At 41.3% G+C, this 24,678-nt stretch overlaps 1 protein-coding gene across 6 annotated transcripts in view; it reads left to right on the top strand.

Annotated features, from left to right (window-relative positions):
* The window catches only part of UNC13B (unc-13 homolog B), a 217,069-nt gene that overhangs the window by 134,668 nt on the left and 57,723 nt on the right, over window positions 1-24,678 (top strand). The gene's annotated exons all lie outside the window — the stretch shown is intronic.

Raw genomic sequence — 24,678 nt, 5'->3', positions numbered from 1 at the left:
ATATTGTAACCCCCACTCTTTTTTTTTTTTTTTAAACAAAATTGGTACACATACTGAGAACATCTTGTTTTTTCATTTGGAGATCCTTCCATATTAGCTCTAAGATAATTTTTTCTCCATAGCTACAGATATTTTGCTGTATGAAGGTCCTGCAAGTATTTTAACTAGTATTCTGTTGATGTTAATTTGGTTCATTTGGTTGTTTCCAGTCATTTGCTATAACAAACCATGTTGTAAATGAGCACCTTTTACATACGTCATTTTGCAAGTATATTTGAGGGGATATGTATTTATAAATTCGATAAAAATTGCCACATTGCCCTCCATTTGTCAGTAGCTTAAAACAGTAAAGGTTTATTTTGCTTATGCTGCTTGTCATCCTGCATGTCCAGGAGTTCTGCTTTAAGTTGTCTTCTCTCTGCAGTCCAGACTGGGGGAACAGCCTGCATTGAAGACATTGTCAGTATGAGTGGTAGAGGGAAAGAAAAGATATATGAAAGAGAACATAGCAAATTGCACTCTGGTTCTTAAAACTTCCACCCAGAAGATATGATATGTCACTTCTGCTCATATTTCCTTGGCTGAAGCAAATCATATAACCATATTTAACCTCAAGTGAACAGTATGGTATACTTTGAAAGAGAAAGAGAAGGATATTTGTGAGCAGCTTTGATGACTACCCCAAAGGGTATCTGCCTTCCACAGATGCTGTACCAATTTATACTCCTACTAGTAATGTTGTAAGGGTGCTTTTTTTTTTTCTTCCCAAATCCACCAGTAGAGTGATTTGTTCAAATTTTTGGATTTTTGCTAGTCTGCTAGGCAATGTTTTCTCAGTAGAATTTAAGTTTGTGTATCTTAGTACAGTTAAGCATGTTTTCATACAAGTCAAGGCTGTTAGTATTTACTGTTTTGTGAACAGTCTATTCATATTCTTTGCCCATTTTTTTCTATTGAACTTTTTATTCCCAGGAGCTTTTATTGTTTTCGGAAAATTAATCCTTGCCTGTAATATTAGTTGCCATATTTTTTTCTCAGTGTATCATTGTGAGAAAGTTTTTTTAACCTTAATGAGCCACATTTTCCTGATCTACAAGATGGGGAGAATAATAGTACCCTTTTTTTAGGATTGTAAATTATCTAGTAAAACTATGATTTAAAAAAGACGAAATCAGAAAAAAATATACTTCAGTGACTCCACATTGCCTTCATGATAAAATAAAACCTTCATAATCTATCTAGCTCAGTGTGACTCCCTGTGTGGTCCATGGACCAGCCCAGCCCAGCCCAGGAAGTGTTTGTTTCTACTCTTTGATGAAATAAGTACTGAAATTGAAATAAGTAAGTGACCAATTTTGGATTGCTGTAATACCATGTGCACGATAATATCCTAGTCTCATTGAACAGGGTTTAGACAAAAAATATCAGTCCATGACATGTTGGACTAAAAAAACCACATCCTCTACAAAAAGAATTGGAAAAGCACTGATACAGACCTTATATGCCTTTCTGGTCTTAGCTCTTTGTGCTACTCTATTTAGTCAACACTTCCAACATAAAGGACTATGTGTTTTTCAAAATCTCAGAGACTTTGTACTTGCTGTTTGCCATGCATGGAATACTCTTTCTCTTTCTCCACTTAGCTAAATTTTTATTCACATTTAAAATGCAGTGAAGTGGGCGCCTGGGTGGCTCAGTTGGTTAAGCGACTGCCTTCGGCTCAGGTCATGATCCTGGAGTCCCTGGATCGAGTCCCGCATCGGGCTCCCTGCTCGGCAGGGAGTCTGCTTCTCCCTCTGACCCTCCCCCCTCTCATGTGCTTGCTCTCTTGCATTCTGTCTCTCTCAAAAAAAAAAAAAAAAAAAAAATCTTTAAAATGCAGTGAAGTGTCAGTTTTGGGGGTTAAGTTTCCAGACTCTGTGCGTACTTTTTCTAGATTGGCATTTACTATGATGTAATGGAGTTACTTGTTTACTGTTTGATCTAACTTTCCTGTGTACTTGTAAGATCCTTGATTGCTGAGGCTATGCTTTTTATTGCTGGTCTTCTAAAGCCCGGTATAGAACCTAGCAGAGTGTTTAGCCAACCTTTTATGGATGCTTACCTAGCCAAAAAAGTCTGTCAGCATTTTCACAGAAGTCTCCACATGCATACTCCAAAGTATACTCCAAAATGTATACTCCAAAGTATACATTTATCTCTTAGTTAATTCTATTTTTAATTTTTTCCAGGGCCTACTAACTATAAAATATTAGCTATTGGCATTAGCTATGTTTTCTTACATAATTTTTATATACATTAAATGTAAAGTTAATGAATTTAGACCATACTATGTGTGCATTTAAAATTTTTCTCACTTAGATTATTTTTGTGAGCTTTATTCTGGGTTATAAATATTTTTTGAAAACATGATTTCATGATTATTAGATTAATAATATTACATTATGTTGATGTTCCATAACAACTGATATTTCTTTATAAGTAATGCTATGATGAGCATCAATGTGCATGAATCTTTTATTTTGATTATTTCTTTAACTTAGCTTTCTCAAAGTAGATTCAAATAAATTACTGTTAAAGAATAAATACCTTTTAAAGGCTTCTGATAAACTTCTGCATGTGTTTTCAGAAAGGTGTTTCCAATTTGTACTTTGAGTATTTGAATGTGCCACACCAACACTGAGTATTATCATTTTAGAAAATGTTTGCCAACTTGGCAGAAGCATGGTATCTCCTTGTTTTAATGTGCATTTCTTTGATTGTGATTTGAATATTTCCCATAAATTTATGGGACATTCATACTTCTTCATCTGATAACTGCATTCCATAGACTTTGAGGAACTACCATAGGAACCTGGCTACCCTTATGCCATTCCTATAAGCAGCTTGAGGGAAGAGATCATACAGGTCATCTCTGTATCTGGGCTGGCTGAGTACCTAGCCAAATGTACTTAATAAGTATTTGATGACATTGCAGTAATGTTAGTAGTGTGGGTGGAATGAAAATGATTCTGTACCTTATTTGGCTTAGCTGCAGAAAAATCTGGGGGAGGAGGTGAGACTTTTAGCTCTAGAAACAGAGACTGCGGTGGCAGCAGGTGGGTGGGTGTTCCAGGTGGAAGGGACAGTGAAGGAGAAGACATGGAGGTAGGCCGTGAGGAAGCCTTGACAGAAGCTCTTGGGTTGCTAAAGAAAGCTGAAGGAGAGACTTATTTAGTAAGCAGGGATGGAACTGAGCAAATAGATTAGAAGGCCTGTGTTTAACTGGAGCAATCCCATGAGATCCAAGGTTGCAGCTGGTCAGCCTGAGAGATGTATCAGCATTTTCTCAGGGAAGATCATTAGGACAGAATGAATCGACTCTCTCTCACGAAGTTCTGTTCTGTTCTTTTCTCATGCTATTATTGAAGTCCTGAAAAAGGTATTCCCTTTGGGGAAAAATGCTCAAGTGGAGCACCTTTGAGGACCCCATCTCTTAGACTTAGTTGCACCAGGAAAATATTCTTTCTGTAATTTTAAACTCCAGGATTTTGCTCTGATCACAGCTGCCTGTCTTTAACTTTTACTACCTCAACTCTTTGCCCTCATTGAGGCCACCAGTTATCCCTTCTTTTTCTCACAATCTGTCAGCCCTCTCCCTAACCATTGCTACTCTAACAATTAAAAAACTAAAGAATGTTTTGAATAAGTAATAAGTGTAAAAATAGAAAATTACACAAAACATAAACTTATACATGTAGAATGCAGTATTTCCCTCCTACTTCAAACTTCCAGGCTTCTAGTCCCTGTCTCCCCTATCTCTTTGTTACCTGTGTTTTGTGAATCAGTCCACAGATAATCTGTGCATATACAAGCATGTGTGTGCACATGCATGTGTGTGGTATATTACATTGTCCTTCACCTTTTAAAATTTAATGTCATATCTTGGAGATTTTTCCTTATTAGTCCAAATAGAGCTACTGCATTCTCTTAATAGCTACGTAATATTTCCCCTGGTGGATGTATTATAATTTACATACTCTGTCCTCTCTTGATGGATTTTTAAATTGTTTCTAATCTTGTGCTACTTACACTGTTGAAATGCAAATCCTGTAGTAAGCCTGAATACTTGAAGACCTCGCTCAACCACAGCTTTTAGCATCTGTCTTCAAACTTCGTGGTGATCCCTACCCAAGACCAGGCCCTACTACTGCTTCACAAACTAGAGAAAGCTCTCTTAGATGAGGGCTCTAGCTGTTGCTACAACAGACCCCTTCTGCCCTTTGCAAACTGGAGTTCTTACTGACTTCTGAGACCAGAATCAATACATTCTCTACTGACTAAAATCTGGTTGTTTGCTAACGCCCTTTTTTTTAAAAGTAAACTCTACCCTCAACGTGGGGCTTGAACTCATGTCCCTGAGATCAAGAGTTGCATGCTTTACCGACTGAGCCAGCCAGGTGCCCACTAAAGCCCTTTCTAAAGCGGGGGGGGGGGGGGGGGTAAATGCCTTTTTTATGCCCCATTACTGGGTCAAGAATGAGGCTTAGTTTTCTCAGTCTGTCTCTGCCAGTTCCAGGCCATTACTAGATATTTACATAACCTATTCTCATACTCACCTTCCTTGTTGCAGTTAGGTCCCAGCTGTTCCATAACTCCTCATTCAATGAAAACTTGATTACCTACATCACAGTTTTCCTTTTGATCTCAACTGCTGCCACCATCATTATCATCATAACCATACTTATTGGATATTACTATTTTTTTTTTGAAGATTTTATTTATCAGAGAGAGAAAGAGCACAAGTAGGGGGGAGTGGCAGGCAGAGGGAGAAGCAGGCTTCCCACAGAGCAAGGAGCCCAACGCAGGACTCGATCCCAGGACCCTGAGATCATGACCTGAGCTGAAGGCAGACATTTAACTGACTGAGCCACCCAGGCACCCTGTCTTTTTATTGTTGAGTTGTAAGATTTCTTAATATATTCTGGATTGAAGTCCCTTATCAAATATATGATTTGCAAATATCTCCCAGTCCTGTTCCTTTTAAACTTCTTTGGACCTTTCTTGGATTTGCCACATTCTGCCTTAACTGTTCCCTAACCTGCAACCTTTCTTTCTCCTCTTTGTCTTGCCTGTCTATGGAGAAATTGGCAACATCACGTGTGCCTCTGAAATAATAAGAAGCTGTTTTTTACAGGGTTTTGAAGTAGCTTGCCCAGTTGGTAAGTAACAAAAGCATGCTCTTGAGCTGCCAGTTTTCCCTACAGCCTATGTCTATCCCTCCTTTTCTGTTCCTCTGATACACAAATCTCGCTCAGTCCTTGGAATTCATGTGCATTGGTAAAAACTAAAATCTTAGGTAGAATGAAGTTCCAAAGATGAAGCTGAGTGGGTGATAATAGTGGTATCCTTAAGAAATTAAAATTTAGGGGCACCTTGGTGGCTCAGCTGGTTGTGTCTGCCTTCAGCTTAGGTCATGATCTCAGGGTCCTGGGATCGAGCCCTGCATCAGGCTCCCTGCTCAGCGGGAAGTCTGCTTCTCCCTGTCACTGTCCCTCTGTGCTCTCTCTCTGTCTCAAATAAATAAATAAAATCTTAAAAAAAAAAAAGAAATTAAAATTTATTATTTTACACATGAACACAGGCCCTCTACCTTTCCCACCCCCATCTTCACTGAACAGAGCACTAGTACCCAGAAAGGACACACATGGTTCTCCTGCCCATGTTCTGTTAGGAAGCAGACCAGAACAGAGAAGGAAGCTGAGACTGGCCTAATTCTCTTTCTCTAAAGCGACCAGCCAGTATGTTTCTTCTGTTCCATTCCAAAGTCTCCCTACAAAGGAAAGGAAGACACCAGGGTACCTGGCTTCTGAATCTGGATTGTCTCCTTTTTTCTTCTGCTTTTTATATTCATAATACCCCCAAAACCCTGATTTCACCTTTTCTTACTGTTATGGGCTGAATTGTGCACCCCCCCATATGTTGAAATCTTAGTATCCAGTATCTCAGAATGTGATTGTATTTGGACAGAGGGCCTTTAAAGAGGTAATTGTGGTAAATTGAAGTCATATGAATGGTCTCATGTCCAGTCTGAATGGTGTTCTTATAAAAAGAGATTAGGACGCAGATGGAAGAGCTTGTGAAGACAGAGCAGATGGCCATCTGAGGCGAAGGAGAGAGGCTGCAGAAGAAACCAACCTTGCTGACACCTTGATCTTGGGACTGCTAGCCTGCAGTACTGTAAGGAAATAAATTTCTGTTGCTTAAACCACCCAGTCTGTAATATTATGTTATGGCAGCCCTAGCAAACTAATACACCTTCAAGGCAGAAGGGGAAAGAAGATGATAGAAGAAGCTTCTGTGTCTGTCACCTGTGAGTCTCTGTTTCCTGAGGTCTAGTTGGTGGGAAATGTGGTCGCCAGGCTGACATATGGAGACCCCATTCACGATATACAATGTTTTTTGTATCTGTTTACTATTATCCCTCTTATTACTAAAATGTGGGGCTAAACTGGAAATAGAATTGGGTCCTTGCAGTAGGTCAATCTTAAAATCTGAGAGAACTTGAACAAATCACTATTTTCTATTTCTCAGTCTCCTCAACTGTAAAATTAAGGATAACTGTCCTCTTTTACAGAATTCTAGTGAGATCATAGAAAAATGCATTTTTTTTTGAAGATTTTATGTATTTATTTGACAGAGACACAGCGAGAAAGGGAACACAAGCAGGGGGAGTGGGAGAGGGAGAAGCAGACTCCCCGCGGAGCAGGGAGCCCGTCGTGGGGCTCAATCCCAGGACCCTGGGATCATGACCTGAGCCGAAGGCAGACACTTAACGACTGAGCCATCCAGGCGCCCCGAAAAATGCATTTTTTAAGTGTAAAGCTCTAGAAATAATTGCTTGAGAGTTACCAACAGGCCTCTTATTACGAGCATTGCTGGTTTTCAGGGCTCACACATAACCTTCCTAGCCTAGGACTAAGTGACCTGCCAGAGTTGTTGCTGCCCACAGCTGGAGCCTTTGCTACCAAGTGGGAACACAGTGAAACTGCTTCTGATGGCTAAAGCAGCAAGGAGCCAGTGCCATAGGATTTCAGGTTTTTATAGGGATCTAGACTCCTTGGTAGCACGGGGTTTCTGGGATAACTATAAGGGTCACTCAGAGGAAGCTATCTATCTAGTATACTGGTGCTTCTCTGGGGCCAGGGAGGAAGAAGTCAGTGGAATGCCTTACCCTGAGGAGTCTAGGGGAGGTGGACAAAGGCTGTCAAGGGCACTGGTGGGAACATTTTCTAAGAGCTGCTTTTGTGTGCTTGTCAGGAGAAATGCTTAACATTTCTCAGGGGGTTTTTTTCCCGTGAAGTGTTCTGGACGTGTTTATGGCCTGGATCCAAATGTTTATCAGTGGTTGGTCTTCTGTAAATCTTAAATCTGGTTCTAGGCTGCGACTGAACCTTGTGAATTGTAAGATGTCACATCTGTGCCTGAGATTGGGGCAGCTTTTTTGAAGGGGTAGAGTTTGGCTCTGGTTTCTGAGGTGCATATCAAAACAACTCTGAGGAATGCCATGATACCATTGACTTGCCTAGAGTCAGAGGAGGGTATCAGATACTGGTAGCAGGCTTAGCTCCAGCTGACAGTATTTTCTGGGCATAGTATCAGTAAAGAGGTAAAGAGTAAAGAGGGGTACTCTTATATAACTAGTCTGATCGACCTCTGTATAAAATTAAAAATTACTTGTTTCCAGATAACAAAGCAGCCCTTCTTGCTTTCTGTTACTTTCTCTGACTTGTGATGCTTGTTTGATCATCTAACCAATGGGAACATTTGATGATACTTGCTGGGAAGGAACTCTTCCTCTGTGAGAGAAAATCGTGTTGCTCAAGTTATGCAAAAGGAAACAACTGATAAAATTATTCCATTTTAAATCAAGCCAACCAATAAGTGGGTACAACTGGGTGTGTTGGGGCTATTTTAAGACATTTTCTTATCATTTAGGAGTTTATAGGTCAGAGGGGAGATAGAAATAATTAAGTTAAATATTTTCATTTTTCCCCAGATACTTTCCTCAGGTCTTTATTGTCATTTTTCTCTGCAGCATTCCAGTGTATGTTTTGAAACTTCCTATTTGTAACTTCCTATTTTTGTGACTTCCATTATTCTAGATTTTCCCATTCTCTTCCTTCCTTTTTTACCTTGCCTATCTCCTTCCCTGCCCGTCTCTCTCTTTTTTTCTTTTTTAAAGATTTATTTATTTATTTATTTGACAGAGAGAGAGACACAGCGAGAGAGGGAACACAAGCAGGGGGAGTGGGAGAGGGAGAAGCAGGCTCCCCGCCGAGCAGGGAGCCCGATGCGGGGCTTGATCCCAGGACTTGGGATCATGACCTGAGCCGAAGGCAGACGCTTAACGACTGAGCCACCCAGGCGCCCCTGCCTGTCTCTTTCTACAGTTTTCCCCTTGGGCTTTTTTTTTTTTTTTTTTTTTCATCTCAAATCTGTCTCTGCTTAGCCTCTAATCCAGAGTCCTTAATTGAGCAACTACTATATGGCTACTACTGTGCTTGATCCTGGCTTTTGTGCTAGGCATCCAATTGACTTCCAGCTAGCCTTTCTAAGCAAATAATTCCCAAATCTATACTTCTAACCCTCCTTTTTCCCTTAGGTTCCACCCTTCATGTCTAGTTATTTACTATTTATTTTCACCACAATTTTCCAATGTTTGAAACTTCCCTCCTGGGCCTCTTCTATGCTTTGTTCTCTGTATTGAAATCACCATCATTCTGCTAGTCACCCACTCAAAATCATGGTGTCATTCTTCCTTCTCTCTTGCCTCCCACATTGGATCATTTGCCAGACCTTGCTCTTTTTCTCTCCATGATTTCTTTTATAAGTCTCTTCTCTGTTCCCTTTTGTGTTCAGGTCCTCTCTACTGCTTAGTCTATAGTGTTAGCCTTCCAAAGGTTGCCTTGCTTTTATTTATTTGTCTTGGACTACATTGTGTATAACACTGCCAGCATTGTCTTCCTGAAACAGAGCACTAGTCATGGCTACCACTTAAGCTCAGAGCTCAAATTAGATGTCACGTCCTTTGAAGCCTTCCTCAAAGTCCCCAGGTAGTTAGATACTAATTTTTCTATTTTTCTGTAGTATTTCATATACAGTCAATTTTGGTGTTTATCATATTATCCTGGAAATATGTGAGCATTTTACCCCAAGATTATGTATTTCTTTTTTTTAAAGATTTTATTTATTCATTTGAGACAGAGATACAGAGAGAGAGCGAGAGCATGAGCAGGGGAGAGGCAGAGGGAGAGGGAGAAGCAGGCTCCCCGCCAAGCCAGGAGCCAGACGTGGGGCTCGATCCCAGGACCCTGGGATCATGACCTGAGCTGAAGGCAGACGCCTAACCATCTGAGCCACCCAGGCGCCCCCAAGATTATGTATTTCTTAATATATACTGTATGATTCCTTTTATTATTAAGTTCAGAAACAGGTCAAAGTAATCTGTGGTGTCAGATTGTAGAATAGTGATTACCTCTGCAGGGGGTGGGAGCTGTGTCTCTTAAGATAAATATTAGTCACTCACTCTAATCTTTAGAGTTGCTGAAGGCTGCCCTCTCACTCCAGGCCCAAAGAATAGGTGCTTTAATTGAGCTGTGATGCTGGAGGCAGGAGCTCTACCAGTTGGAATAAACTGGGAGCATGAAAAAGCAGGTTGAGAAAACTGCTTTGGGCCTTTGATATTATATGTATATTCTCCTCTTGCACTGGGTGAAATTCAGATGTTTAGTCAAGGATGTGACCCAGGAGCCAAGGGGTCAAGTTGCAAACTGCGCGACCTGTATTTTGAATTGGTCTTTAAAGACATCTTTATAGCTCAGCCTGGCTTATCAAGGTAGGAGGTATGTGGGAGTCTGAGTCTGAAGTCTTAGGAATTAAGAGTGGATTGGATATTCACCTCGAGTATCTTCCCTGCTTAATATACCTTGGGGGCCTAGTACACATAGGTAGGAAACAGAGTTCAAAGATTTAGAGATCCTATTCCTGGCCACTTATTTTCTTGTTGCTTCTGCTTTCTACTTGCATTTTCCATGTCCATGTATGTGTTTTAACTCCTTTGCTAGATTGCACTTGAGGTCAGGAACTGATTATAGTTCCTAGTATAGCTCTGATACTTAAAAGACAGTAAAGTTTTGCTTAAAACTATGAGATGATGTTATAAGGCAATATAAGTAATTGGTTGCAAAAGAAATGATTAATACTTGTAACAGAAAATCGAGGGAGCAAACCCTTTGAGTTAGGGTGGTCAGAAAAGTCAGAGGAGGGGCACCTGGGTAGCTCAGTTGGTTAAGTGTCTGCCTTCGGGATCCTGGAATCAAGCCCCAAGTCGAGCTCCCTGCCCAGCTGGGAGTCTTTTTCTCCCTCTCCCTCTGCCCCCATTCGTGTTCTCTTGCTCGCTTGCTCCCTCTCTCAAATAGATAAAATCTTAAAAAAGTCAGAGAAATTCCCAGAGGGTACTAAGTCAGGAATTGTTATTAAGTATCATTAAGTATCAGGAAATGCCCAAGAAATAAAGTAATGTGAGCTTAGAAAGATGGAAATCAAGGGGTAACTTGCTTTCTGTGTTTATAAACATATGTTATAAGGATCCATGGCTCCTTATAAGTAACATTCTTTCTGTAAACAATGCGGTGAGATTTACCACCATTCCAAAACAGGCACATTCTGAAGTACAGTCATGGTGTATAAAATAAGACTTCTTGAAGCAAAAGGGAAGAGGTAAATTGTAACAAATAACTTTCCCTTATTCCTTAGGCTTCTTCTTCCCTTTGCTGGTTGTCATCTTCAAGCATGCTAGGGAAATGTGTTTATTTGGTCCACACCTGAGGACATTCAAACATAAATAGACAATGATGACAAGTTAGGGAGGGCATTATAGGTGCCCTTGGAGCATCCTGGAGCATTTCTTGTGACAGGTGAGATAAAAACTGTTGATTGGTTTCTCCCTAAAACACTCTTCCTTCTTGGCTTTTGTGATATCTTTCCCTTCAAGTGCTTTTCTTATATCTGACAGCTCCATCTTTGTTTCCTATACAGCATTTTTCCTTATCTGCTTGCCCCTTAAAACTTGGTGATTCCTAGGGCTCTGTTTTCCACCTCTTTCTCTATACCCTAGATAATCTCACCCATGGCTTTACCCATAAACTGATGAATCCCAGATTGCTATCTCTACCTCAGTCTTCTTTCATGATTCCATACTCATATATCCAACTGCCTATGGATCTTGTTTCCAGAATTTTCACAGGCACCACATGCAGTATGTTCAAGTTGTACTCATTGTCTTTTCTTTCTCCTCCACCTCATCTCCTGTATATCCTTTCAGTAAATGGCACTACCAGTCACCCAAGCACAAAATCTAATACTCCTCTCCCTTGAAATATATAGTATAGATATAATAATGCCCATGCCATAACATTTACCTTTAGGTTATGACCTACTTAACGGCAAGGATCATATCTTTTCATCATGCCTGGTACAACACCTAAGTACTTAATAAGTATTCACTTATTACTTATTTAAAAATTTTTTTGGTAGAAATGTATTAGTAATTCTCAGATATACTGTATTCGTTTGTTGGGGCTGCCATAACAAAGTACCACAGACTGGGTGGCTTAAGCAGCAGAAGTATATTGTCTTATAATTCTAGATGCTAGAAGTCCGAGATCAAGGTGTCAGCAGGGTTAATTCCTTCTAAGGGCTATAAAAGGTAGGTATTCCTCTAACAAATTGTCAAAAATGGATTGGGAGTGGGGAGGTAGTGTTGCAGGAGGGTATACTAGGGAGGATGAATATTTTGCTGTAACTCAAGTGAGAAATAATGAAACCTAGATTAAGGGTTGTAGAGAAGGGGACAGATTTTATAGATAGGAAGGTACAATAGGTTGGACTTGGTGACATGTGGTAGGCGGACAAAGGGTTTTGCAGGGGATTCTGTCACTGGATGGAGAATTAGAATATAGAGGCTTGAAAGGTCTTGTGTCTGAGCAGAGGTCATCTCCCTGTGTGATTGGTATGGGTGAGCTGGTAGTGTAGGACTCTCATGCCACCGCCACCAACAGGCTTTCCCTTGGCATTCCTTGCTTTGCAGGCTAAGTCTAGCTCTCTCTCTTGACTCACCTAGTTGAGTACTTCCCTTTCTCCCCACCATGCTTCCCTGTTACTTCTCAGAGATCATTAAGAGATTTGTTCCAAGTCTTCTCTTCCCCTTTGAACGTTAGCTACCTTTTCATAATTCAGTGCTTCATACCAGATATTTTTGAATATATGGAGAATCCTATAGGAAAACCCCTCCTCTTTGAGGTCCCTTCATTGATTTCCAAGACACTTGGGATTCATGTGTTAGCTAAAAACATATTTTGAAAAACTTATGGAAGCAGGGTCCTATACCAAGAGAATTCTCCAGGTTTGGATTTACCCTAAGGTATATATCAGAACAGGCCAAAGAACTGAAGGAGATACTTGATCAATATGAAGCCAGTTAGAATATAGTCACCTTATAGTACAAAGGGTTCATTTCCCCATGAAATTTCAAATTTTAGATTCCTATTATAGAACCCTCTGATATGGCCCCTTGGCTTCCTTGGGGTATAGAGAATGAGGCAGGGCCAGTGTACTTTATGGATTGGACTGGGACATATATAAGTAGATACTAGTTCAGGACCAGCCTTAGTTCTAAATCTGAGAGCTGTGACTTTTGAGCAGGTTTATGTGAGAGGGCAGTAGACATGTAGACTACTTTATGAGTTTTTAATGATTTGGTCCTGGAATGGAAATGGGGCCACAGCCTTTGGAGGTACAGGCTAAAAACCTAACTGTTTAGCCTGGTAGTCCCGAGGAGTTTATCCCTCTTTAAGTTTTTGCTAATCAGGGATGGTGCTTGACTTGATTGTAGGACTGAAATTTGTCAGCAGTTTGTGGCTCCTTAGGCCTGCCTTGCAGCTTGTCAGGCCTGATTTAGTCTGTGTAGCAGCTATGTCCCAGTACATCAGTAAAGTCAGCACATCTCTGCCAGGCTCATCACTTCCCTAGAGTGGCATGTTCCTGAGGGAAGAAGGAGAATCACCTCCCATTGCCCTCATTCTCTGCTGCATGCAGTTTCTGAGTAGTTTATGGAGGGCATAATTCTAGGGGGAAAAAAGAATTTTCTCAGCCACCAGAACAAACTATATTCCTCATGAAACAGATCCTACTTATGTGACCCGTGTCAGCCTCTCATGTTGCTTCTGGCTTTACTTAGTGGTAGAGAAGAAAAAGAGTCACAGACTTATTCTGATGTAAGTCAGACTTTGGCTCCACCTATCCTTTACGTCCTTGTATGTGATTGTCAACATTGAGAGATGAGGTAGGCACCTGCTGGTCCTGACTCCGCCATTTTCTGGCAATGACACCTGAAAAGGCAGGCCAGGTTTGGAGCAGGCCCATTCTTTGCTTTTGGACCAGTCATATCTGGCCTGAGGGAGACTTAGATGGTTTGTATAAAAGGGGAGAATTGTGGTTGGTGAGCCCCTCCTCCAGTATCCCTGTAACTCCACTCAGATACTTCAACCGAGGATGAATTTTGTGTGCCAGGTGGTCTTCTGACTAACCCACCCATTCAGTTCCCCTTTAGAGCTCCTGCAGCTCTGAACCTTCCCACAACTCTGCGTGAGTGTCAGTGTCTTATGTTGAATTTCCATCTTGACTCATCTATCTCTAGGCGAAGATCCCTGCAAAGATTTAAATTGGGAACCAGACCTTGAGAATGTCTGTTCAGAGCATTTCACAGCTTCTGGATAAATGCCTTTTCCTTCTTAACCCAATCTGTTTTTCCAATTCTGCCCAGCTAGCTCTTGAAAAGCCCTGCTTTGAGGAAGCTTCCCAACTGAGGTGGGTGCTTGTGCTATTTCCTACCTCTAAAAAGTACCAACCATCCTTTTAGCCTGCCCAGGATTCCCAAGAGCCGAATGCACTCTGACAAGGAGGCTGCATTGTTATTCATACGGCTCAGGAAACAGAAATTATGTGTCTATCCCAAAAGGCTAGTCCACAGAAGAGGTCTAACTGTCCTTTGGTCATATGATGTCTGGCAGTCCATGGGCCCTGTTGAATGGTAGAAGGAGCCTGCTTTATTAATTTTAATTTTTATTTTTATTTATTTATTTATTTTTTTACCAGAGCTTGTACTGACAGCTATTTATCACTTTCCTACTTATTCTCTGTGCTTTTGCTGAAACATGGGAAGGTGTAAAGATACAAAGGTAATTTATGGTCAAAGCTATATGAACTCTTGTGAAGTTTGAAGACCATAACTAGAGATTGCAGATTTGTTGTGCCTCACGTTGTAAACGCGTCTTCTCCTGTCTGAGCCTTTATTTTTCTGGAAAATCCAAGTTGATTAGAAGATGGGCTGAATGTGTTTGAGTAGGCAAATGGATAAGACAGGGTCACATTAACCTCAGGTATAACATCTAAAGCCTCAGCCAGGTCCTGGAGCCACTGGTGGATGAGGCAGGAAGAAGTAGGTTTTTTAGTCAGTGTCCTAGCTCTGAAGATCATTCTACTTCTCAGACTAGGAAGCCCAGACCCAAACCTGATAATGACAGCCACTTCTCTGGGCTCTTTATGAGTGGGAGGGAATTCTGATTTAATCAGTCTTCCCTGTATTTCTTGTTTTAAACCCTTTACCTCTTTCTTCTGGCTGAAATATGGGAAGCTCCTTAGTAAATTGGCTGTGACTTCCACTGAAATTTGACACTTTTCAAGTGATTTTTTTTTCTGTATTTAGATGTGGTTATAGTTGCGCTGTCAGTCTTTATCTCTTCTGTCATCCAGCCAGCTCCCGACTGGGTTAGGAGATATTTGCTCTGCTGTTAGTGTTGGCTGCATAATGAGGTGGATGGTTAAGAAATGGGTTGTTTAACGTCTCTTGGAATCTAAATTTTCTTCCTAGGTTGAGGGGGAAGCAATGTTATTGGAAAAAAGGCAGTAGGGAGGCAAATGTTGGCTCTGGAATCAACACTTTCTCCTCAGGATCTTGGATAAGCCAAGGAAATCATTCTTCATTTAAAAGCTTATTTTATCTACCATATAGGGCTGCCTGTTCCGCAGTGACAGTTTCTAGGGTGGTCCCCATAGACTGACTTCCTGATTCCTGGCTAACAAGGGCATGTTTTATTGTGGATTGTCATGAACAATGCTGCAGGGCAGCAGAAGTAGCAGGGTTTGAGAGCCTGGCTTGGACATGCTGGGTGAATGAAACTTGTCCACCTTCCTTGGGCCTTCTCACATTTAATCAGGTTCTAAGGAGGTGGAATCGCAGTGGCTTCACTGGATTGTTACTGGTTAATTGGAGCCCTATACTGAGAAGAATTCTGACGTTCTTTGGACTCAAACAGTGTTTTTCCTGTCCTGTGGGTGCAGAGTGGAAAGGGGTATTGTATATTTGATGTATTTGGCATTTTATGCTCCATGGCTTCAAGGGTTCCTGGCTTATGTTTGGCATTATGTTGCAATGCACAACTTGAGTGCTCTTTGAAGATAAGGACATTCAATTTTCTGATGAGTCCTAAGTAGAATTGTTGAGGTATTAGGAATTAGGACCATGTGAGAGCCACCATGGAGATGGGGCTGCCATTGGCAAAGAGGGACTGCAAAATTTGGGATCATGAAACCAGGGCCTTGCATCTTTTTTTTTCTTTATAATTTTTTTTTTTATTATGTTAGTCACCATACAGTACATCATTAGTTTTTGATGTAGTGTTCCATGATTCATTGTTTGTGGATAACACCCAGTGCTCCATGCAATACGTGCCCTCCTTAATACCCATCACCAGGCTCAGTAGCTCTTGGTCAATGTGATTTCACTTTAGTCTATTTAGTTCCTAATTCTGGATCCCAAAACAGTCTGTGGTCCAGACTTCTGCAGTAGAGGGGCTACCTCAGCCCACCCAGCTTCCCCTACTTCTCCCTAATCATAGCCTTGGCATAGCCTAAGGGAGTTCTTGTTTTCCAATTGGTTCTTTCGCTGTGGCTGTTCAGGAAGAACTGGACTAGGTATCTACTCTGAGAGCATAGTGCTATTTGATGTTAACTGAACTTGGGTACTTCACCTGTTTTCCAGCTTTGCCAAATGGAGAAAACAGATTATATATAGCAAAAAACAAAAACAAAAACAAACCCCCCCCCCCCCAAAACAACCAACTAAACAAAAAAACCTATTTTGTTTCAGTAGAAGGCAAGACTCCTTTTGTATTGCTCTGGCAATTTCTTTCTGTGTTCTATCTTCTCTCTGAGACTGGGAGCTCCTCAAAGTATAGGTCTTTGGTCTTACGTCCCTTTATATCCTATAGCCCAGACATGACAGAGGTAGATAGGCAGGGGAGAAGAAAGGAGAGGGGAGAATGAGAGGAAGAAATGGGGGAAGGGAGAGAGTAAGATCTATATTTAGCGAGAGGGAGAGACACTCACCAAGGGTGTGTGAGTGAGCTTGCTGGCGAGGTTTGTGTGTGCGTGAGTGTTCTGGGAAAGGGGGTGTGTGCGCCAGGAACGTGTGAGGAGGGCTGGTGCCCTATGGGAGGTTGCAGGCAGGAAGCAGCTGGAGAGGAGGAGGAGCAGCAGCAGGAGCAGTAGCTGCCCTGCTTTCTGTCTCAGTCTTAAAGCCTGGAATCAATTGGGTTAGAATTCCACATCCAGTTGAAGTTTGGCTGCTATTGCCTTCAGCAGGCCGGTCATCAGAGTCCCCCTCAGCAGAGGTGTGGACCAGATTGGATTCCTAGATTTGTAGCCAGCGAGACTCCTGCCCAGCCTTTCACTGAGGGGATTTCTCTGCTGGGCATTGTTCATATCATCAACTTTGCACCGTGGAGGCAGCCAGCTGGTGCAACTGAGAATAATAGCTCCTTGGCTCTGTTTGTCCGTTGGGCAAGCAGCCATGCTGTGTGGCTTAGAAAGTTCATCCTGTGGCTTCTCTGTCAAACCAGGAGTGCTCCTGAACGGATTTCCTCTTAAAGACAGCACTTGCATTCTAATGGTTTTAATTTTTTAAAGAATTTGTGGTTTTAATGTTTTTTTTTTTTTCTTTTCATTTCCTTAACTCTTATTTTGGTTGCAGCAGCAAGGTAAGTGGTATCGGGTGTATGACTGACTCTGAACGACAAGCAGGGACAAAAGCAAAGCATTTGTGGGTGGAATTCAGAGTAGCTACATTAATTACATAACTGCTTGAGCCAGTTTGCTGGTGGGGGTCATTAGAATGAGTGAAAAATAGCATACTCAGCACTGAGGGTAGAATCTTCACATGCATGTGTTGATATGCTGATAATCTGACCATCGGTTCTTCCTTGGTACTCTCCTGTATGTATATAAATAACTTAGCCACCCCTCTGAATGTGTGCATACTTTTATACAAATAACCTGTTTCTCCCTCTTGATATGTCCATATGTTTATAAACTGACCATTCCTTTCCTGTGTGTACGTACATAATAGAAACTCATTCAACTCATTCATTCATTTTACATGAATATACACAAGCCATATCTCCCTCCATGTGCATACATTTATAGATATAATCTCTTTATCGCATGCATATGTGTATATACTCAGGTAACTTTCCTCTTCTGGTATATGCCTGTGTATATTAACAAACCCTTCTATTTTTCTAGTGTGTGAGTGTGTGTGTGTACTGTCCTTCTGTCTGATGTATTGATTCTTCCCTCTCGTGTGTATATGCCATATAGACAGAAAAGTCATCTTGAGTTTTCTCAGTCTTGAGTGTGTATACATATGCATAATAATCTGTCCATTTGCACCATGCATGTATGATAAAAACAGCACTAACTTTATAGATCGAAGACCCCCTTTTAAATCCTAGTTCTACTCAGTGACCTTGGTCAAGTCATTTAACCTCTCTGAGCTTATTTTTCTCATTTATGAAATAAGAATAATCTTCCTTCCTGCCTCATAGGGTTATGATGATAAAATATGTCATGATAAAATAGGAGTCATGTAAACTGTAAAACTATAAACAAATATAATTTTACTATTGTTACATGTCCCTCTAGTGTGAGTTGTGTAGGATAGTCTTTGACTCAGCTGCATTGAGATTGTGCTCTTGTCTGAGAGGTCTCTAAGTCTTCTCTGCAAAGGGGTAGCTTCTATTGAAGTAATTAGGTTTAACCTGTAGTTTTGTCCAGAGTATTGGAAAGAAGCTACCTATTGCTAGAGAGTATTTAGAAAGAGTTAGATTGAGAGAGAGAAAAGGTCTCATCCTCTGTAGTTTTGGGCCTTAATACTTTGTTCTTTGTAGCCTTGAGGATTGAACCTGTCACAAAATGGAAATATGCTACCTCCAGCTAGGATCAAAGTGAGCAGGTGAAAAATGAGTAAAAGAACAGAGCATTCTGCTGCCCCTGAGATGGCAGCCTGCAATGAGCATTTGTGCCAGGTTTTGAAGGCTCTCTAGAGTGTCTCCTGTCTCAGCCTTCTAGACCTGTGTGTCCAATATGGTAGCCACTGGCCATGTGTGGTAGTTGAGTACTTGGCAGGCAGGCTAGTCTCAATTGAGATTTACTGCAAATGTAAGATATATACCAGAATTCAAGGATTCAGTATGAAAAAAATGCAAATACATGATGAATAATTTTTATATTGATTGCATGTTGAAATGATAATATTTTGGATAATGAATTATATAAAATATATTAAAATAAATTTCTTTTTTTTTTTTTACTTTTTACGTGGCTACTAGAAATATTTAAATTATATATGTGGCTCACATTATGTTTCTAATGGACAGTGCTGCTCTAGACCTGTCATCCAGCAGAAGGATTGGGGTAGCTATTCCAGCTGGAAGGGCAAATGGAAGCCCCCTGATAGCAGCTCTTTGGATGACAGGAACCATGGCACAGCCGCTGCCACTATCTTCTTTATTTGTCCTGTGTGAGTCCCCAGGAAAATTTAAATGTATTTGGGGAGAAGTTTCCAACTTAGTTTTTACAATAAAAACAGGTTGTAAGCCATCAATCTAGAAGTAAACCTAGAACTCGAAGGCGCATATTGTTATGGAAACAAAAGTGAATTAGAAATTAGGAGACTTGGATTCTAATGCAGCTCTGCCATCACTCATTTATTCTTTCCATGGCACTGAGTTCTCACTGTGTGCCAGGTCATATGTTTGGCATAGTAGTGCCCTGTGCTAGGCATTGGGAATTAAAAAACAAAGCACAGCTTCCGGTGTCATGAATTCATATCCACTGTGGGTCCTCAAGCAAGAACCTCCCATTTAGGGGTCTGCCAAAGTAAAACAGATTAACAACAACAAGGGTGTCATTTTTAGGTCAAGGGTTTAAACTTGGGTAATAGGACTTCTGAGAATCTAGAGTAGCTGCCCTGCCTATAAAGACTTACACATTTAAAATTTAGAAAAACACTGTGATACCTAAATAAAACTCCTCCACAAGCTAGATCACGATGTAGTATGAGATTCAAGATCTAGTATTCTGTAAAGGACTCCTTTAACTCTAAACTTTCCTGATTTGGTGTTCTGATTCCTTTTATTCAATGGCAAGATTTTATTTGTTTGTTTGTTTTGAGCACCATATGTACCAGGCACTGTTCTAGGTGTGGGGGATATAGTAATGAGCAAAACAAAGTCCCTGCTTACATTCCAGAATAGGGAGGTGGTTAGAGAGATAGATCCTATATTTGTTTGCTTGTTTATTATCTATCAGGCAGGTGGTAGTAAGTTCTCTGAAGAAACTATAGCAGAGTAAGGAGGTAGAGAATGTGGGGTTTTTTTGTTGGGAGGGGCTAGTATTCAGGGGCTAGCTAGATTCCTGCTCACATGCCTTCTTCAAGTCTACTCACGAGAACCATGAAGTAGTGAGGAAAAAAGATTATGATGAGTGCTTAAGAAAAAAAATACTGTGACATTTGTTAAAGACAGTAAGACAGACTTTATTCAAGGTGATTATTACCTTGGGGTATTGTAATGGGGAGAGAGATTGAGCCCAACTCTGAATATAAGAAAAAGTGAGAATTTATAGCCAAGGAGCAGGTTGAGGGTCAGTGGATGGAAAATTACTAAGAGGAAACATCAAGGGTAGGGCGAAGTCTGGCTAAACTGACTTGACAGGAGTTTTGCTGGAGGTAGGCCAAGGTGGTGGATAAGGAATTTGGTCAGATATCAAATGTGAAGAGTTTTCATAAACTGACTCAGCAGAATTCTTGGTAAAAGTGGACTAAACAGAGCTCAAGGTCAGGGGCCTAGTCAGAAAGAGGACTTAGAGCAACCAGACTCAGTTTTGGTCAAAAGAGAGTCTTTGTCATGAGTATCTGACTCTGGGTGCATATGTATTGTTTTATGGTTGGTTATATTCCTTGGTATAGTAAACCTTGGTACTGCTGAAAGGGAGCCCTGAACAGGGTAAGAATACCAAGCTCTCCTGGCTGGCATTCTTTCTTCATTTTGAAGTCTTGATATGCTAACCCTCTGAAGGCTGCATCCTCCCTGATGCTACTGTATGTTACCAGAAGTTCTGTCTCTCCTTTTGGATGTAATGCTTGAGGTTTTCTTTCCTTTACCATGTTTAGTTCCTGGCCTATAAATGGGGTTCCTCCTAATGTTGACGAGGAGGGAAGGCAAGTCCTAGGAACTGTAGTATCTAGTTTAATCTAGGGCATTTTTAATTCCTGTTGGCTAATCTCACTCTTTATACCATGTGACTCTGTCCACTTTCTCTGACAATCTTTGTAAACATTGATTCTTGCCCAAAGATTACCATCCTAAAAGTACTCCTATCTGTTGTAGCCCTAGAAATCCATTCCTCCCACCTTATTAGCCATACAGCATAATTGGTAAATGGCCCAGGAATGATCTGACCTCTGTAGAAGGGTTGTGGGGAGGTGTGCTCAGAGTTCCTGGCTTTCTGCCTTCTGGGTTTGTTTCACACAAAGTGAGAGGCTGATTAATATATGCACAGAGAGCCCTGCCCTGTTCCCAGAAGTCCCCAGTTGTTTCTTCCCAGCCAAGATTTGGGTCAGAAGCAATTTTACAAGGAGTACTCCCATTCGTAATCACATTTATTTGATGTCAGAGAAAGACAAAAAGAATCAGCCATTTCAGAAAACGGAGGGGTTTTTTCCTCTTGACTTTTTTTGGTAGTCTGGTGCTGATATGATTTAAGGGTTTACTCCCTGCCATTGTTCTCAGCTTTCCATCCTTCATGTTTTCTCCTTTGGATTGATACATTTTGTCTTGATATGTTGTCTTTTCAAACAGAGATATCCCTTGAATGGGGCTGCCTTATTTTTCCCAGCTTTAGGCATTCCTTAGGAAAAGATAGCAGAAAGGTGTGGTCATTTTTGAGAGTGTATGTATGAAATTTGGAGAGTTGACTAGAGGCTAATAGAGCAGGGCAGAATTAGAGCACTAGGTACCTTGAAGGAATCCAGAGGGTCAGCTTTGAGCTGGATGGACCCCAGTGCCTTGTTATCCCATTCCAGCTCAAATATTACTTCTCTATGGCTTTCCCTGTCCTGGTTTTGCTGGGCCTCTCACTGTCTTCTCATTCCCATCACTGGAATTAAATGCTTATTATTTATGATTTATTACAACTTTATTATAACATGTTTCACTTAATTTTGTGATTGTCTATATGCCTATTTCCCTCTCCAAACCTTAATATATTAGAGAGCAGGAACAGTATCTTATATCCCTGGCACATAGCTTAGTGCCAGACAAATCAGTTGAATTGATTTAGAGACCAAACTGTCCTCACTCTTTAGCCCTTGTTATTTCATTCCTGTGGACAGTAGTAGCAAAGAGAGTATAGGGAAGGAGGTGGACTTGACTTGGGCTTCCTGGCTTCCAGTATCCTATTGGGTTCTAAGCCAAGTGACTGGTTGATTCTCTGGGCATTACATTGAACTCTGTCCCCTGCTTCAAAACCTAAATATCTGGATGACTGAATGGGTTTGGTGCCTTTAGGGAACCCATATCCCCAGGAGGTGATTCTTAAGTTCATCTAGGGGCTGTGGTTACTAACTCATAAGAATTTTTTTTGTTTTAAATCTTATTTTATTATGTTATGTTAGTCACCATACAGTACATCATTAGTTTTTGATGTAGTGTTTTGTGGGGAGTTTGTTTGTTTGTTTGATATGGAAGCAAGCTCTTCCTTTGAGGCTGGGAGAAGTTGCTATGGCAGCTCTAGTTGGAAATTTCCTATTTGTTAGTAACATAGGAAACCAGGCAGCTTTGCCTTCAGTCCTTCAGGAGGAAAGGACTCTGAACACAGTAGCCATGCCATTTGCCCCGTGTATGGCTACCAGACAGTGTTGAAGGCACTGTTCTCTCAGAGGAGACACTTGGCAAGACTGTCCAGGAAGTTAAGCCAAGCCTATCTTGAGTATTGATCTGAAAAGCAGAGATAGGCCTGAAGTTAACCTGGCCTGCACTGAATCAGCTTCATTTTTGCTCCCGAAAAGCTGCCTTCTCTGGACCAAAGTGAGGGTGGTCTGGGCCTCACCAACATTAGAAAGGAAAAGTTTGCCCCCTATAGCTATTTGCCCCTTCCTCATGCTTTCAGACTGCCTGAAGGAGCATGGCAAGCCTTTTGTCACCTGAATAAAATGTTGGGAACTGAATGTTTTGCTCCTCTCTTTTTTTAATCTTAAGAAAAAACTTCTAGAAGAAAACAGGATTAACAAAGAATGACACGCTCCAGTGGTCTGGTTCTAGGCAGTGCTGCAGACCATTAAAAGAGACCGGGAAAGATAGGGGTTTTGGGGTTGTATAGAAGTCATGGTTTACTCAAATCATACCCTTTTATAGGTGGTTGCATGCTTGGCAACATTCCTATGACTATCTTTCCCACTTTATAGATGAGGAAACTAAGGAACAGAGAAGTCAAGTGTTTAATCCAAGGTCACTGATGAAACAAAACACCAACTTAAGTCTTTTCATTCTTAGTCTAGTAGCACTTGCTCATGGCTTCATGTGGTCATATGCACACCTTCCATCTTGGTTTAGTAAGCAGTCTTTCTCTTTGAGACAAACTTGAAAGGCTGATTACCCAGACCAGGGACCTTGTTCAAACCTAATACCAGGTGCCAAGACCAAATCAGGTGAACCTAGACCTTGCACAGTTGGGGCAGGAAAGGGGGGGGGGCGGGAGAAGAGAGGGGTGGCTTTGGAAGTACAGGTGCACTTGCGGAAGGAGAGAAGGAATAATTTGACCAGTCAGTCCTAGAATTGGGGGCTTTGTTGTCTAGGCAGCTAGGCACTAGCCCAAGACCCAGCAGTTCTGATTGTGCACATAGAGTATGTCTTCTCGCTCTCTCTCCCTCTCTGACACAGATTATACTGAGTTGGCAGGATTAGGAGTATGGCTGATCCTGGCCCCTTGAGACATAGGAGTAAAGCAAAAATGCTTAAAAAGCAGTAATTGGACCTTGGCAGTGCCTCACAGAATGGATAGCATTTTTAGGTGAGGAGTTCTTAAATGAAGTAGAGTTTTTAGATGAACTACAGAGAAGGAGGGAAGACGTGAAATGGGAATTAATCTCGTTTCTTGGTCTCTAGTCTCTTGGTTCTTGGCCTTGTTATTTCCAGTAAAACGGGTCAGCTTAATCTTTGTCCCAAGTCTTCTGACTCATGCTTCTGATTCTTTCTAGTCAGGGAAAGTAGAGTGCTTTTAATTTTTAAGCCCATAAACTATAGATGGTAGCCCTTCCTGAAAATGAGTTGCTGTGGGAGCTGTCAGCCTATGCTCTTCACAGGCCGTTTTCCCCTTTTAGGGTTAACTTGAGTTACTGGGGAAAGAAAAGGAGGCAGGAGTTTAGATTTAGAAATCTAGATCAAATCTAGAAAATGGGGAAATCATCTCTGATTGAAGAACATAAAGGATTGCATGTTTCCCACCAACCAATTTTACCCCTCCCAGGGTAACCCAGCAAAGCCAGAAAGTATTAGCAGTCCCAGGCATTCCGGGGCTCTTAGCTTTTCCCTTTGTACTTTCTATTCTGCTCCTTCCCTACACTCTGCATGTTCCCAGTAAAAAGGGAATGGATACCCACTCCTTATAAGGTAATAGTCATCTTTACCTCTGTAGTAGTCACTGGTAGTTTAGGGTATAGGGGCAGGACTAGTGACAGGCTAGCTTCACCTTTTTGGAGAATAGCAAAGTACCCTGGAGCCCTCTGTGATATAACCAGTTCCCCACCTGTCCCATGCATTGTTCTCTCCAAGCCGTCAGAGGGCTAAAGCAATCCTCTGTTACTCCAGGAGTGCTGAAAAATCACTTACCTGGTGCTCTGAAGGGAGGTATTAGACCAGATGCACCGTGGAGGAGGAAAGCCAAACCTGTGTGTTGATTAGGCTGCACCAAGCGCTTGGGGACTATTAAATGGAGTTCAGGACTCCAGGCTGTTCCTGAGCTTCCTTCATCCCCAGCTGTGAGCCCACCATATGTGTGTCTTTGGCCACATGCCCCACTAGATCCAAATGTGCTTAATGTACCTGAGTCTGGACAGTGATTTTTGCTTATGCCATGCCACCTTATTCTAGAATTTTTAGAAAACATTTTTTTTCCCTCCAAGTTTTAAATAGTTGCCATGGTCTTTTCTCCAAGTGAAGGGTTGCTGTCACTATAAGCACA

The sequence above is a fragment of the Phoca vitulina genome, unplaced genomic scaffold, assembly GCF_004348235.1.
Source record: "Phoca vitulina isolate PV1807 unplaced genomic scaffold, GSC_HSeal_1.0 scaffold94, whole genome shotgun sequence".
In the NCBI taxonomy this organism is placed as follows: Eukaryota; Metazoa; Chordata; class Mammalia; order Carnivora; family Phocidae; genus Phoca; species Phoca vitulina.
Note: the sequence above shows the minus strand (reverse complement) of the source record. Positions and strands in the feature narration are given on the sequence as shown.